This window comes from Amblyomma mixtum, chromosome 8, assembly GCF_055824585.1.
Source record: "Amblyomma mixtum isolate Tamu chromosome 8, ASM5582458v1, whole genome shotgun sequence".
Classification (NCBI taxonomy): domain Eukaryota; kingdom Metazoa; phylum Arthropoda; class Arachnida; order Ixodida; family Ixodidae; genus Amblyomma; species Amblyomma mixtum.
The window spans coordinates 74,718,388-74,734,921 of NC_143019.1; the positions used below are offsets into that span (position 1 = coordinate 74,718,388).

Consider the following 16,534-nt stretch of genomic DNA (forward strand, 5'->3'; position numbering starts at 1 on the left):
GTTTCAGTGCAACGGCACAGAGATCAAACAGTTGCATGAATACATGCAAAATATCCACTGTGCTCTTTAATGAGCGAGCTTCGAGTGCTGCCTTGGAGGTGCTATTTGCTGTAATAGACGTGTAGTCGAACTCACCTGAACCAGGTGAATATATCTCCAACCTACGTGACTATATAAGGGGTGTACTTTTTAAAAGTAGCCACCTTTGCACTGGACTATGCAACATTTCCGGCCTTTATTCATAACAGGTTCGAGTCCGCACTGTGATCGCGAAATTCGGACCACAAAAAATGTTGACTCCGTGCAACATAATACGTTTAACCATTGCAAACGCAAGGTTTAATTATCCTTTCCTCGTGTCGACGAACAGGTGGTACGACACCCCACCTGCCGCTCGTACGGATGCATCCACGCACAAGTACACTCCCTTTTAGTGCGCTAACACTTCGCTGGTCATTCCCCGAAATGGGGCGTTGTGTCTGTCTGTCTGTCTGTCTGTCTGTCTGTCTGTCTGTCTGTCTGTCTGTCTGTCTGTCTGCCTGTCTGCCTGCCTGCCTGCCTGCCTGCCTGCCTGCCTGCCTGCCTGCCTGCCTGCCTGCCTGCCTGCCTGCCTGCCTGCCTGCCTGCCTGCCTGCCTGCCTGCCTGCCTGCCTGCCTGCCTGCCTGCCTGCCTGCCTGCCTGCCTGCCTGCCTGCCTGCCTGCCTGCCTGCCTGCCTGCCTGTCTGTCTGTCTGTCTGTCTGTCTGTCTGTCTGTCTGTCTGTCTGTCTGTCTGTCTGTCTGTCTGTCTGTCTGTCTGTCTGTCTGTCTGTCTGTCTGTCTGTCTGTCTGTCTGTCTGTCTGTCTGTCTGTCTGTCTGTCTGTCTGTCTGTCTGTCTGTCTGTCTGTCTGTCTGTCTGTCTGTCTGTCTGTCTGTCTGTCTGTCTGTCTGTCTGTCTGTCTGTCTGTCTGTCTGTCTGTCTGTCTGTCTGTCTGTCTGTCTGTCTGTCTGTCTGTCTGTCTGTCTGTCTGTCTGTCTGTCTGTCTGTATGTCTGTCTGTCTGTCTGTCTGTCTGTCTGTCTGTCTGTCTGTCTGTCTGTCTGTCTGTCTGTCTGTCTGTCTGTCTGTCTGTCTGTCTGTCTGTCTGTCTGTCTGTCTGTCTGTCTGTCTGTCTGTCTGTCTGTCTGTCTGTCTGTCTGTCTGTCTGTCTGTCTGTCTGTCTGTCTGTCTGTCTGTCTGTCTGTCTGTCTGTCTGTCTGTCTGTCTGTCTGTCTGTCTGTCTGTCTGTCTGTCTGTCTGTCTGTATGTCTGTCTGTCTGTCTGTCTGTCTGTCTGTCTGTCTGTCTGTCTGTCTGTCTGTCTGTCTGTCTGTCTGTCTGTCTGTCTGTCTGTCTGTCTGTCTGTCTGTCTGTCTGTCTGTCTGTCTGTCTGTCTGTCTGTCTGTCTGTCTGTCTGTCTGTCTGTCTGTCTGTCTGTCTGTCTGTCTGTCTGTCTGTCTGTCTGTCTGTCTGTCTGTCTGTCTGTTTGCCTGAGGCCGGTTTTGTGGTAGGCTGCTCATCTACATACCAGGTGGTGGGTAACCTGCCCATCGTGTCAGATGGCAGTCGTGAGAGGCTGCTCGGGAAGAGCAACCTGCGTCGCAACCCAACCCAAGTACTACTGTTTGCAACACCTGCCATGTCACTTGCCTAGTGCCACTGTGCCACTGCTCACCTTCCCACCTGGTGGCTTACTTGCCAAGGTGTAGATGGTGGTAACCAGGCGAGAAAATGGAGCACTAATTAGGCAGCACCGCCCCTAAGCTCCACTGAGCTAAGCGGAATGAGAAGCAGCGGGAAGGAGGAGGACGTGATGCGAATGATGTTTCCACAGTAGCTAAACTGAAGAAGTTGGGATGTTAATTAAGTGGTAGCCTAGGACCACCTAGTCGGTCGTATCTTAAACCCACAATTTATGTCATGCTAATGCACATATCCATGTTTGGCCTAATTTCCCAAATCTACACTCACATTTTTTTTTCCTCAGTGACTCCATCATATCGAAGTAATGCCTGTTAAGAGTACCTGTTCTGCACAGCGTAAAGGCATTTTCTCTTAAGCCATTGCATATGCTTGGTTTCCTAATGAGTTGCAGCTTTTCTCTGGCCAGGTGCTGGACTCTTTGGTGTGAAATGATTTCAAAATTTACCTTTCAGCAGTCGCTAGAACGGCCAAAGTAAGTAAGCAATGGGCTGTTGGTCAACCTACTTTGCAGCGTTGAAATCTTCGTCGCCATTCATAAATTATTCTCAGGAAAATATTCCAGGGGCATGAATCAAAACTTAGCGCAGCTTTGTTTATTTACTTATCTATTGAAATTTGCGCCAATAGCCCGAATGCACATTAGTGTAATGGAGTGAAAACAGAAGCTGCAATGGAAAAAATATTAGGAATGAAAGTAAAGAGTCAACAAGGCCCTGTGGCAATTAAGGTACAAAGTTTTCGAAAATTCTACACCAGATACTGCGCAAAAGAAAAATAACATTACCAGAAACATGCCCATATTTCATGGTCTTTAGCGACGGCCGTTTTCTGGTGCCCACCAATATTGAACTCCATGTTACTCAACAAGGTTAATTTCAACTTATTTTCATAAAGCAAGGGAGTCCTTAGTGATTCTGCGGCAGCATGGTTACTTTCATAACCCATTCCAGGTCGCTGCAAATTCTGAATTAGTGGAATGGTTCTTGCGCTCACAGGATTAATCTCTGATGGCGATAAAAAATCAAAGGCTTGTGCCGAACATTCGAAATTACCGTCGTAATTTTGAATGTTAAGCGCCACTTGGGACGTGGCGGCAGCTGTGTGAACTAGAAGCATTTGCAGATGTTTCATGCGCTTGGAAGAGCACTGATGAGAACTCCAGCGTCCAGAAACTTTATCCCGTAGTTTCAGTCGCGGCGCAACTGGTAGAAAGGTCCAGCCCTTTCATAGGGTGTCTTTTAGCTTTTTCCTATCCCTCTGAATAAGAGCAGTGGTACTGTAGGGTTTATGCCTTCTGTCTGCCGATATTGCCTTAGTTCACCTGTTCGAGGCGTTATAGCAAAAGTGGTATTCATCGAAGGATGAAGGCTTTAATCATCATCCCACTTCTTACAACAGCCACCGCGGTGGCTCAGTGGCTATGGTGCTCGGCTGCTGGCCCGAAAGACGCGGGTTTGATCCCGGCCGCGGCGGCTGAGTTTCTTTGGAGGAGAAATTCGAGGCCCGTGTACTGTGCGATGTCAGTGCACGTTAAAGAACCCCAGGTGGTCGAAATTTCCGGAGCCCTCCACTACGGCGTCTCTCATAGCCTTAGTCGCTTTGGGACGTTAAAACCCATAAACCAACCATAAACCAACTTCTTACAACAGATACCGGCCTTTGGCCAGCCGTAGGCAGAGCGGACGCCTCAATGAAAAAGGGAAAGACAAATTTTATTGAACAAGGATATTCGTACTGCATATCGTACTGAACAAGGAAATTACAGTCTCTTCGAATAAACAGTGGCATGCTTGGGCATGCTGCCATTGATTAAGGGCGGCATTCTTTTAATTTAATGTTGTCTAGACAGAGGTGCAATTTGAAGCGTTGCACGCATGTTTCTCACAGGGAATGTAGTCGGGAAGCTTCAGTGCGTCTTCAAGGAGGTGAAGTACCGCAGCGACACTTGCAAGGGGCGGCGGCCTCAGTATAGCACTGCAAAGCTTCAGGAGCATGGCATGCGGACGAGAAGGTTTCGCGCACGTAATCGCAGGGATCTTGCTTCTCCACTGTAAGTAAATACAAACATAGGTGTTAAGCGAAACTTCGAAGCATGAAATAGACACCTGGCAGCGTGCTGCGACAATGCATGTGTAGAAAGGTTTGAAACAACTGCAAAGAAATGCAGAGTACTCCGAACTAAAGACAAGGCTCTTTGTAACATATTCTCTGGGAGATCTGCGTTTAACGAAGTCAGTTTTGCAGCTGGTTCAAGGTAGCCGATCTCATTGATTTCATGTACTCGAATAGGCAGGTTCGTCACCAGTGCTCCGATACACCGTATTCTTCAGAGCGCTTGGGATAGCTTCCCTGTACCGGCGCGCCATGAAAGCACCCGCACCGCACGAAGGCAGCCCGTAGATCACTGCCGAAAAATCCGTGCGCAAATTATTCGGGGCTAAAATCCGCCAATAAAACTCATAGAAACAATACCCTTCCCACCTCTCAACTAGGAAGGGAGGAAACTGTATAAAGAGCGAAGCAAATAAAGCATTTCTTATGACCGGCATCTCTCAGTTACCTTAAGACCTTCCTTTTTTTTCAACAAGGAGGCTTTATTCTCACTAACCAGGAAACGAAATATAAAAATTCATGCTATTAACTCAGCATATTATTGTCATTTCTTGAGACAGCAAACAGTAGCGCTGCTATAGTGTGCAACATTAACCAAAAACACGCCTCTGAAGGCGTATGCTTTGTTATTTCTCGGCAGCAGGAGTAGCGCTAAGAAAATTAAACAACAACAAAAAATACAGTGGCGTTTGCCTCACCGCAGAAGCAGCGACATTCTTCCGGCGTTAAGTAGCATCCAACTTTGGATCCAGGTTTGCAGTACAGCCCAGGGCACTCCGGCTCAGCTAGAAAGGTGGCAGAGCGAGAGGAATCGCCATTAACTTGTTTTCACTTCTTTTTCAGCCACCTGTATTAAATTACGTGTACAGAAGAGAATTACCATGAAAAGATGACAACGAACCGTCTTTTTGGGCAACCGAGAAAAATGTGGCAAGAAGTCAGACATCCGGAACAGCGGTCAGTTTCATAAGCGGATGAGATTACGAAGTCTGCAGGCGAATAGCCATCTCCGGACAAGGCTACTTGAACGTTACTGTGAAATAGCTTTGTGCCGCAATTAATTTGTTAGGTTGATGGTTATGGTTATTGTATCACGGGTACCTGTTAACTGACAGAGGTTAACCAGCTTCATTGAGAAAAATCCAAACAGGAGGAATAGAACCAGATTTCCATTGACAAAGCAATGAAAGCTAATAGAGCAAAATGCGCTTTGGAATGCGTGATTGATTCCAGAGCAGGTAAGCCGCAAGCAAGGAATAATCTCTAAAATGGGCACAAACAATGTTTCCGACGGTTTTCGCAAGAGGACATCCTCCAAAACTGAACATTCTCTTGACGATTTAAGAGATGGTAGAAAAAGCAAGACACCCTGTAAAGAATCGGACAACTAGGTATAATCTGGAAACCTGACGCAAACGTAATCTTAGAATGGCGGAGTTCTTTGTCGGGAGCACGCAGCAATATAGAACACTCGAATGATGTCTTCAGGGGTGGTCAAAATAGGAATACCAGAAATAAGAACTGATGAGTTACGCCTGTCGAGTATTCATGCTTACCTGTCGCCACTTCAGCCAGCAAGGCGCACACAAGGAAACCAATGGCTAAGAACTTCATCGCTGTACTGCCAAAGGAAAGGAAATTTAAGAAACAGGATTTTCCGTGTAAGATCAGTTTGTCAGCCAAGTTCTACAATATAACTGAAATAAATAATGGTACGACATATTAACGCTATAACAAAAGATATATAATCCCGTCGCGCTGCCCAGGAATCGTGCAGGAAATAAATACCAAGTCAGCAGCATTAAGTTGTGAGGTTTCTTGTGAGTAAGCAGTCGATGGTTTTCTGCGGCACTTCTTCGGTAAAACTGGCGAGAAATAAAACGTTTTAGATCGGCTTGTGGAAAGTTCCTTGACAGTACAGGGCAGATATTTACTGCATAAATTTCTCTTATGAAGCAAGCGTGCAGCTTTTATGAAAGTGTCAACGAAAGATTGCTGCAGCATAATCTGAGGCATGGAATATATAATGCCAGCCGCAGATCTTCAAGCTAGCACGATCAACCATGAACGACAGAAGGTGCGACACTGGCATAAAAGTATTTTAAAACACAAGGTTATCCAGGAAAAATGTAATTTTGATTACATGAAAGCCACGTAACCTCCCAGTTCCACCTTAAAAAACTAAAAGCCAAGCGTAAAAGGACAATCACTATTTTCTTGCTTTGTTGTTAAAAAGATCACGGCATTTTCACTGTTCTAAAGCACCGCTATTTAACACGGCATGGTATCACGACTTATTTTCACATGGTGGCTGATCCTTGCCAGAAGAGCTCATGTTTGGCTAATATACGACTCAAGAATTTACATTCTCAGCCATCCAATTAACACGCCCAAGGAATTTCCCATCACCATGTGTTGAATTGACCTGAAGATTCGTAGAGAATTGAAAAAACGATTGAAGAGTTAATCTAGGACACGTTTTAAAAATATTAGTGATAACGGTAGAGAAATGTACAAGCCGTGCGTATCTCTACACATATTAACGTGCTGGGCGTAATATCTCTTTCGCTCCCACAGTCCAAAAGATTAGGGCTGTAGTGATCGTCACATTGCCATCTTAATTTGAAGGCAAGCATTTACGTTTCCTGAATAAAAAGCACCATAAGGAAATTTGTTTTGAACAAGAAAAATGGCACTTGCAGGCAGATGTTCTTCAAAGCATAAATAATGTAGACTACAAACATTTAAAGAACTGTTGCACAGTCTTTAGAGTGCTTGGTAATCATATCTGATATCCCCACCTGAAGAGAAGGGAGAGCATTTACCTGTAGCTCGACTCAGTGGCCAGCAACTCAAGAGCAGCTCTACAAATCGGTCGCAAGGAGCACAGTCAAGTAAAAGTGCGGTCCGCTTTTGTCGCCACCAAGAGCTGATGTCAGCGCGCCGAGCTGAAGCACCGCAAAAAGTCTCTCCAATACGCAGCCGCTGCTTTATATTCCGCCCTTGTCTGCGCGAGGGCAATAAGAGGAAAATCTTCCCGCTGGATCTTTTTAAAGTGTCAGCAGCATATCAGTTTCACGGTGAATTGCCTAATGTTTGCTTATTGGGCTTGGAGCCGCAAGGCATAAATATTATCGACTGCTCCTTGTAACACAATCCCGCGAGCACTTGTGAGAGGGCTTCGTAGGGCCTGACACGCGGAAAGGTCAAAAAGCGCTGGCAAAGGCGTTCGTGAATATTTGATTACCATAAATTTTCGTTCAGGCATGCAGAAAGAGAAGCTCATGGGCTTTATCACCTGATAAAGACGCACCTTGCTGGAGAACGCGAAATTACAAGGAAAATGATACGTAAAGTGGAGGTCACATGATGGGGTGCTGACAAATACGCGAATATATTTTATACAATATGCGTTTATATGCAATCTGTTCGTCAGCCTTTGTACAGCCTAGAGACGAAAGACTGCTCATAGATGATATTTCTAAGTCGCACTGCGGTTACTAACGGGGGCTAGGTTATACTTGAGTGACAACGAAGTCATTTGCGCAAGTTATAAGGGCTAAATAACAAGTAACTTTAAAAGCGAAAAATTTATTCGATGAATTTGGAATGAGTAAACTTCTTCGTGTAGGCATCACTCGATTTGCAAATCACTCCAACTTTTCCTTCCCCTTCAGTGAAGAAAGTATAGTGGCAGATGAAAATTTTCGCAGTCATTTATTCTACCAACCACAACATTTATTTTAGGGAGCACAAGAAAGCACAACACAGCCTACAACACAACAACTATGAGCCTGGAGAGACTGAGAACAGTAGGGTACTGCCGCAGCCGATCACGCCTCATGTTAAACTGCAACACACTCTCGTGCTGTACATTGCACATCTCTGACTTCTACTAATACCAATAGCGAACACATTCTCGCGTGCTGGGCACTGCACATCGTTATATTCATCTACTAATACTACTATCGAACTAATCTCATTGCCAGACGTACCGACCACCGAATAAAGCAAAACAATGAGTCTATAGTGCCTGAAACACCTGCAGAGCTGTGCTCACATTTCGCATTAGGGAGTATTGTAATGGTCTTTAGAATTTTTTCTTTCTTTTTAAACAACATGGGGTCGAAAAACACGACAAAAGGCGGCAAGAACAACCAGTATGCCAAAAAGAGATCTTGCGGGAATGAAGAAACAGAACTGAATTTGCAGTGTAACTGTTTATATTGACAATGAGCTTCTTTACATGAAACTGAAAAGCAATAAGCTAGAGTGAGCTAGAATAGATAGTTGGCAGCAAAATACAGAAATTCTTGGCCCTCCAATCACTGCCACCGATACCTTGGATGGTTCTACCCCAGAGCCCTCTAAGAAGCTCGATGCAAGACTTCGAAGTGATTAAGTTCAGTCCAGTTGCCAGCCTGTCAACATGGACAAAATGGCGACAGTGCTGGTTACTTTTAATTTGATTCTCCGAGAGACAGCTGACCTGTGGCGGTCGGCAAACTGCGTACACTTTTTAACGCGAATAAGCTGCTTCTCTTGTTTTCCTAATAATGCCTTACGCAGCCAAACCGCCCGCTGGTTTGCAAGGCGCGGACAAGGGCCAAAGATTTGGGCTGCAAGCATTTGAGAGAAAAGGCAAGCAAACTGTATGAAAAAAAAAGAAATGCGGTGAAGAGAGCTGCCTTGGAGGCCGACTTTTAAGCCTTGGTTAGGCATAACGGAAAGACAAAATCTCTGCTCGAAAAATCCCAGTTTCGGTATCAGAAGACAATTGCGTGTTTTCGGTTTTGCACATAAATGTACGACTCAGAGAGAAAATATATCAACCTCAGCATGCTCTGTACACTCTGAGTGGTTGCGTCAACGTTCTGGAGTGATTAGGCTTGCGTCGAGGGCACTAATCCATTTTTTTCTGTTAAATTGGGTAGAACGGGTAGATGCGCAGGTTTGTTTCTAAATATTTTTTACGTTTTGGAAGGCCAATAGTTTCACTTTTAATGTCGGAGTTATTACTCATTAGCGTTCAGCAGAAAGCAGGGAATGGGTACAAGAGACCATAACATTTCGTAAATTATACTTTGAAGAGAAATTCATCCTACTCCGGCATCAAACCTGTTACTACAGCCGGTAAGCGCCAGTCGTTCTACGGGTTGAGCTAATCACGGTCCCTGTAAGGTGGTGAAGTGAGGGCAAATTTTCAAACTACTTCAAAATAAATTTTTGGAATAAGACTGTTTGCCTTTCGGAATTAGAAATTCGGCCTTCCCCGCCCTTCTGCTAGCCGACGGCGTTAGCTCGTATGGTAGAGAAAATGGCCTGGCCAGGTTATGGTCTCAGGATTGATTCCATGGGAAAACGAATTTCCATTCAACCAGGAGGAGTCCGTGACAGCTGTATAGCTTTCTTTTGTGGCCATGTAGCTGCGCTTTGGTGAGTGGTAATGCAGAAATGCTCCCTGAGTACGAACCTCGCGCCATCTTAGGGGATTTCCCGAAGCATAGAGTAATATTCTCACTTGGTCTAAATGTCTAGGCTCCGGAATTGACAATTACAGTTTGTTTTTCTCCTCAGTCTGTCAAATATTTTTAACAACTAAATGTGGCCTTTCGGGTCTGGATGGGTTGCAAAATTGTGCATCATATGGACCTAGTGTAAGAAGGAACCGCACTGAATTTATGTTTTTAAACATCCTTGCCGACTGTGATGTCAATGTGCTAATAATCAATTCATTGGGAAGAAAATTATTAGTAGGGAATAAGTTTTTTCTCGTCTAGCTCTTGTTCACATCCGAACGGCAGATGCCGCCTGTCATTTTTGAAGCAGGACAACGGAGCCAGCATCACTCAAACGGAACGACTTTATTCCGTGACCACGGAATCGAAGCAAAGAGCCCCGGAGGCTGGCGCAACGCGCTTTAATAAGCCATCCTATCACAGTGGGTAAGGGCAAGGTGAGAGAGTGTGAACGAGGCGAGGTAGTCACGCGGCTTCGATAACGCTTTGCGACACCACACCGCCCAAGTTAAGAAGGCTTTTAGAAGCTAAACACTGCCAAGCCAGTGTTTGTCGGTCGCATCCTCTTCTGCAGAGTTACCAATCATACGACAAAAGAAAGCACGCACAACAAATTTAACAAGAAATTAGAGCAGAGCGTGGCAGTCTGTAACTGGAATTTATTTCAATCAAAATCACATCTCGTCCGAGAAATCACTGTTTGCCTTTAGTTTTATACCCATTACTGAGTAAGCCAAAACAAAAGTTGAAATTGAATATAAACGTAAGCATGATCTCAAATGGCGGCAAGCAGATTTTGTAAGCTGGAATAGCATTTTTTTTATGGCAGCACTAACTGAGGGGAAAAAAAGCTATTCGATCAAAAAAAAACATACAAAAGACATTTCGGTTTTCTAGAAGAACAGTACGTCAAAATCTAGATTAGTCAAAAAGAATGACTGGGAAAAGCCCTTATAAGAGTCTAGAAAAGACTATGCGAGAATGTGGTCTTTAATAGTTGAACTACGGCGATAAACTTCTCGCGAAGAGCAGGACGTCATTAAGCGGTATTTCACTTCTGCAAGTAAGGCGGTCGTTAATTGTTCTAGCCTACATATTTCCGCTGTGCACAGATGTCAGTCCTTTAAGAAAGATTTGTCAATACGGATAGCGACAAATTATTATTCATGCCAAATATCGATCACATATCAATCTTCCCTTATTCCGATGACATCTAAGTACTTTTTCGAAGGACTAGCTCTCTCATCTTCCTCAGCCCTTCTGTATCGCAACAAGGAAGGGCTACTTGCGGAATTCGATTTTGCTTTTTACAGGGTACTATTTTGTCGCCTTCCGTATCCACGCTTCAAGTAATCATGAAATGCACCTTATAAAGTGCTCTAAACTTTATAGACTTGTGAATGAGACATGTATTAACAACGCTTTGATTACCATCGGAAGTACCGGATGATATCCGCCTTCGCGTTGGGTTTTTTAAAACTTATTTTTCTAATAGCATTATTCTTGCTACATTTTAAGGCACACGTGGTGCCGTTACTTTTTTTGTCTTGCATGCAAAGTATAATCGTCGCCGTCCATGGGCTGTGTCGAATAAGACACAGTTGGCTTTGGCATACAGGGTGTTGTATATTGCACTTTATTTTTTACAAAACAAATTATTATCTTTGAAAAAGAGATGTTTTCGGCTTCTAGATGATTACAATTCGGATGCCTTCATGACATAAAAATATGTGTTCAAACGTACATAAGTTTTCCCTATTGACTGAAGGAATTTTACTGCACTTTTTTCGAATCCACAGTGTAAGACTGCAAATCGGGGTACTTCGCGCTGGAAATAATAAAAAGTTACGCAAATAGGCTTGAACTTCTCTTTGGCAAATGTATCATGTATTATTCATGGACTTATTGCCTTTCTGAGGGATCGCTTTCGCAGGGAAGCTGCACCTATTTCAAAGTGGTGAAAGGCGTAGCAACAACCGTGTTCGGCGGTCGTCGAACAGAATGCCTGCAGTTCATGGCCGCGCTCAATCTAAAGCTGGCAAGGAAGTTTCGAGATAATGAACCAAAACCACCGACAACCATCTGAAAAACTGTGGAACCACATGAGCGCGACCGCGACCAATCGATATAGGTCTACTAGCCTAGTCGCATCTCGCGTCACAAACAAATGATGAAGCCGCGTTCCGCTGGTTTTGAGCTTGAACGAAGAAATATACCAAGGTTCTCGACAATATTTATTTTATTTATCCAGGTATCTTAAAGGCTTCAGGCAAACACCGGCCTTTTCAGAATTGGTAGCGAAGTATTTCTTTTGCCAGAAAAAAGACGTATTTCACGCAAATATAGCGGCTTAGGGTGCAGTTCCACGCTGTCTGGGACAGCTACGTTCATCGCCTACAACACTCATCAGAAGTTCAATTCTCTCTTCCCAAAAGTTCGGCTTGTCAGGATACCACGTTTCTACTTAGAAACCATTCAAACATTTGGTCAAGTAAAGTCCACCCATTCCAGAGAATCTGCATATGTACAGTGTTTGTAAGGGCTGAATTATGTATACATCTCCTCATTTTTCTGTACTCCTTGGACAAACAAATCAATCTACATTGAGCCGAAGGGTTGGTCACCAGCCTACTTCTGACATCGTTTATCAGCTAATGGTTTGACCAAGTGAAGAGCGGAAACCCAAGGAAGGCAGTGAACGACGGCTTTTGTGCAAATTGTTTATTCATACCACACGCGGTCTTATACAGTGATACGGCAAATTTGGTAGGGAGAGCAGAGCGGCAAGCTCTTGATTGATGATACCGAATTGTACTGCGAATGCAACAGCCTACCAGGGGTGTTGGATAGTGTATTGGAGAAACTGAGCAGCTCAGCCCGTGTTTATCTGCCAGAAAAAAAGAGCCAAGGCTTCACTGCGACTTTAAGATGGTTTAGTATTGCAACGGCACAAGCACACGTCATCCAACAGAAAACAGTCCAGTTTTTTAGGAGCAGGGCAGGTGCTCAAGAGCTCCAGGCGAATAGGTTCACAGGGATCTGCGTCTGCAAGGCAAGAAAAATAAATGTCGGTTCCTTTGTGAATATGGTCTATAGACAACCTATAGACTTCTTATAGACCATATTGCCTTCCTATAGATATTTATTTTTGTCTATTCACAGCCTATGGCTGTCTGTAGACAAAAATCTACTAAAAGTGTATGGCCATAAAACTATAGATTGCCTCTAGACTGTCTATAGTATTAGTATTGCCTATAGACTGTTCTTCGGGATTTGTCTGTAGAGAGTCCACACTTTATAGACAGAATTCAATGGACAGTCTATAGACTGTCTTAAAAATTTTTCGTAAGGGCTGCAGCTTGCGCCGAGGAAACTGACAGTTGTTCTTATGTATCATAAACGCAAAATTAAGGAGAATAGATGCATATGCGTACAAATACCTCAGCGTAATATTTAGCAATTATCTAACATGGAGTGTACATGTCACAAAAGCCATATCATTTGCGAACAGAGTCGTCGATTCCTCAAACGCCATCTGCGCCACGCATTACAACGCCTAAAATTTCTTGCATGAAAGTTACTTTTCCTCCCTAAGCTTAAACTTGCCTATGACATCTAGAACCTTAGCCGAGTGCATTAAGTAATCCCTTAGAGTCTGCGCAGAATCGAGGCACTAGATTCATTCGCTCCTACTATCCATACAACGTAAGCATATCGTCATTAAAAGCAAAATCTGGCCTAACAACCGTGGCTTGTGGCCGCAGATTCGCGAATATGTGTTAATTTCTTAGTTTTATTACAGCTGACCTAATGTGATGCCCTACATCTGTCTTCCAGCACGCAGTTGGACTCGCATTTGTTATGCCCTTCAACTTTCCCGACCACTTGCGCGCACTGCAATATTTGCCACGTCATTTATTCCACGAAGAGACTCGGAGTGGAACAGGCTTCCACACCACGTCGTCGCAATCACTTGCCGATCGATATTTTTGAAGAGTACAGCTGAAAATTGATTAGCGAAGATATGCTTATTTGACATGCCTTTCTTTATTGCACTGCTCCACTAATTATAACCTACCTCCAGCCTTTAAGGTAGCAAAGTGAAGTGAAGATCGGAAAAGAAGGAACCGCATTGAAAGAAGAAAAATACTACAGAGGCCAAGAAGAGTGTTCGGCAATGATGAAATACTTGCTTTTCTGCATTGTAATCAGCACTGGATTATAGCTCCAGATAATATTTGCGCGAGGGGATAGGGGGGGGGGGGGGAATTAAACAATTTGATTGTTGTCACGGAACTAATTGTTATTGTTGTTATTTTCGTTGAGGAAGTATTTTCGTTAAGAAATGCAACAACATATGGAACAGCTGTGAATCTTTGACGCTCATATAAGAAATATGTTTAATTATAAGATAGCTGGTATAGCCGCTGAAAAATTGCAGCGAACACCCTCGTAATGTGATCCCTGTGCCACTAAACGTTCAGTTGCAAGTGATCAAACTGCTGACACCTACGGTGAGAATTCCGTGTTCTGCGCAGTAAAATGGTTAGTCCGTTTTTTAGATTTTCCGAACTCAAGGAAATATAGCTGAAGTCCAGCATGCGTACATAGATGAAAGCGAGTGTGAGAAAAAATTTGAAAGCTATTGCACGATGGCAGAGAAATATTGACAGCTTGTTGCAGTCCTAAATGACTCAGAGTTATCTTCAAAAAACGAAGTCATTCTACTTTGATTTGTTACGAAATGCCGAAGCAATGAGTGGCAGTTATCGTAAAAAAAGTTACTGAGAAAATAAAACATTTCCTCGTTTGCCTCGTTTACCTCATCGTTTTCTTTCGCTTTTGGTCAGATAAATGCAGTATTAGAACCTGCGGAAGCTCTGACCCAATTTCTCATTTCAATGGTGATACTATTATGGTGGAATCTCGTAGTCGGAAACCCGAGGAATTCGGCATGCACCGGGATCATCATAAGCTCGATCCGCTCACAATTTTTGACGGCGAAGGATTAAAAAATGCGATTTTCTAAGTTTGTTCAGAACATTTGGCTACAATTTTGCGTCAAGATTGTGAGATGACAATACGTTCTAAAAAAAATAAATTCAGAAATCGGAAATTTTAAGCGCAATTCGCCATTTCATTCGCCGCGTATAAAACATAATTTGTTCTACTGTGCCATGCACCCGCTCCACTGCCCTTCTGTTCGCAAGCCGCTAGGCGTTACATTGGCCTCATTGCTAAAATTCACACTCTCTCGAGTTACCTGCCGCTTTTGGAATCCTTCGAATCAAAGTGAAAAAAAAAATTGAGAACAAAATACGACAGCAAAACATCGGTGCACGAAATATTATCTTCAGGACCCCGCGAAATGAGTCATTAAAGGCTCAATATCTAGACTAGATAAAAAAATTAAAGTTGAAGGCAGCACTGGAAATTGATGAATTGCTTCCGTCGTTCATGTCTGTATTATCTCTTTTTTTATTTTTTAAATCAGGGTACATTAAAAAAACGTTAAATAAAACATGAGCTTTGCGGCGGGTATAGAAAACGCCCTTCTCAGCGACTATCTTTAGCGTGCTTGTAGCAGAAATATTGTTTTGGAAAGAAAAAGAGCTGTTGCATTTACATCACGCATTAGCATGTACATACGCTTCCCGTTAGGGATCATCCACGCTAGGGATTCGGTCCGCAGGTTGTAAAATGACACTGCGCAAAAACTAGAGAAATGCTAAAAAGGTAGAAGTCTTCTTCTACAGCTTCCGTTGACTTTTCAAAGCGCCTATGTGTAATATCACACGCCCATCACCCAAGAGGGACTTCCAGTGGTATTATGAAGACTCCAACAAGAAAGAAGATAGTCTGGGCTGTACTCACACATTTAATCATCCCCAGTCAAACTCTCCAACACCCTCGTAATCTAGCTCTCTTCTCATTTCCGGTTACCATCTCACCGAAAGCTATTTGTTCTTGGTTTCAATCTCTCAATCTGTTTTTCTTTTCAAAAAACGCCTTTGAGCATCTGTAAGCCGCCACGTGCATCGTGGCCAATTCCCCCCCCCCCCCCCCCCCCCCCCCTTTTCTTTGGCCAAAGAGAAAGCACTCAATTTTTTTTTCCTTGGGGTCAGCAACAGCACTCAGTGGCTCTTGAGATCTGAAGTTATACCTTTAACATTTATGGCACTTAGAACATATATTGTAAAGATTTCAACGAGAAATGCTACAGTATTACGGAGAATCTCGAATGAGGCTGTGCGCACAAGCAGGACCTGAGGATGACATCCGAAGGGGACGTCAAAGTAAGAAATAGGGCAGAAGAAAAGAAACAATGGCGTTTAGGCCTGCATACCTCTTTTCTCAATTGGTAGCCCTTCAGATAGGCGGGCAAACATCAAGACACCAAACGCAAGGAGTTTCATCACAGCGCTAGTACATTAAAAAAGGGAGATAAAACAAATCAATGATACAAGCATGAAGTTAGTGCGGAGATATCGCGGGCGGCATACAAATTCAAGGCGTTCTTACGATTGCTACTACATATTGAATTACAAAAACGTATGTGAGGCTCTTGCGAACTGGTCGCAGAAAAAACGATTTCTTTCTACTACGTGCCATGCTTCAATTACCCCAGAGCAAGCGCGGTCCACTGTGTCTCCATTCCACGCATACGTACAGAAGATTCTCAGCACAAAAATCCTTTAGAGACTGTTTCTAGCTTCTGCCCGTTGACTTTATGCCATAAAGCAGTCGCTTCTGAACGCTTAACAGAGTTAACTAATTCCGGAAGTTGTAAATGCCTCCTAAAATCAAGATACCGGGAGGTGCGATGGTAGCCACGCTGTGGAAAACGTTACACTCGTTTACGGCTGCGCACCAAAGAGACCGTGGTTCGGAATCGAGTGGAAGCTAAAATTTGTTGTGGTGTATTTTATTTTGTGCAAGTTATTTTTCGGAAGAAGTAGGCGCTAAATGCATTCCTGCGCTAAGAATCTTGAAGGGAGCGGTACTTGTTTTTCTGGTTGTCAGTTAATATTTGTTACAGACGGTGAACTGCGGGGCCTTTCGGCGACGACTGACACCTGAGGAAACTGCATACCGTTGATTTGTCTCCTGTGTAATTTATTCACATTTTAATATCTCGGTCGTGGGGAACACGTCGCCATCGCGAAACTACTCTTGCGATAT

The 16,534-nt window shown here is 43.8% G+C and overlaps 1 long non-coding RNA gene across 1 annotated transcript; it reads right to left on the bottom strand.

Moving 5' to 3' along the window:
* Window positions 1-3,412: 3,412 nt before the first annotated feature.
* On the bottom strand, window positions 3,413-6,777 carry LOC149333030 (uncharacterized). The gene is made up of 4 exons (XR_016284923.1): window positions 6,659-6,777; window positions 5,390-5,454; window positions 4,532-4,618; window positions 3,413-3,769 (listed from the first exon to the last, which is right to left on the bottom strand). It is a non-coding gene; the product is annotated as an uncharacterized LOC149333030 (long non-coding RNA).
* Window positions 6,778-16,534: the final 9,757 nt, after the last annotated feature.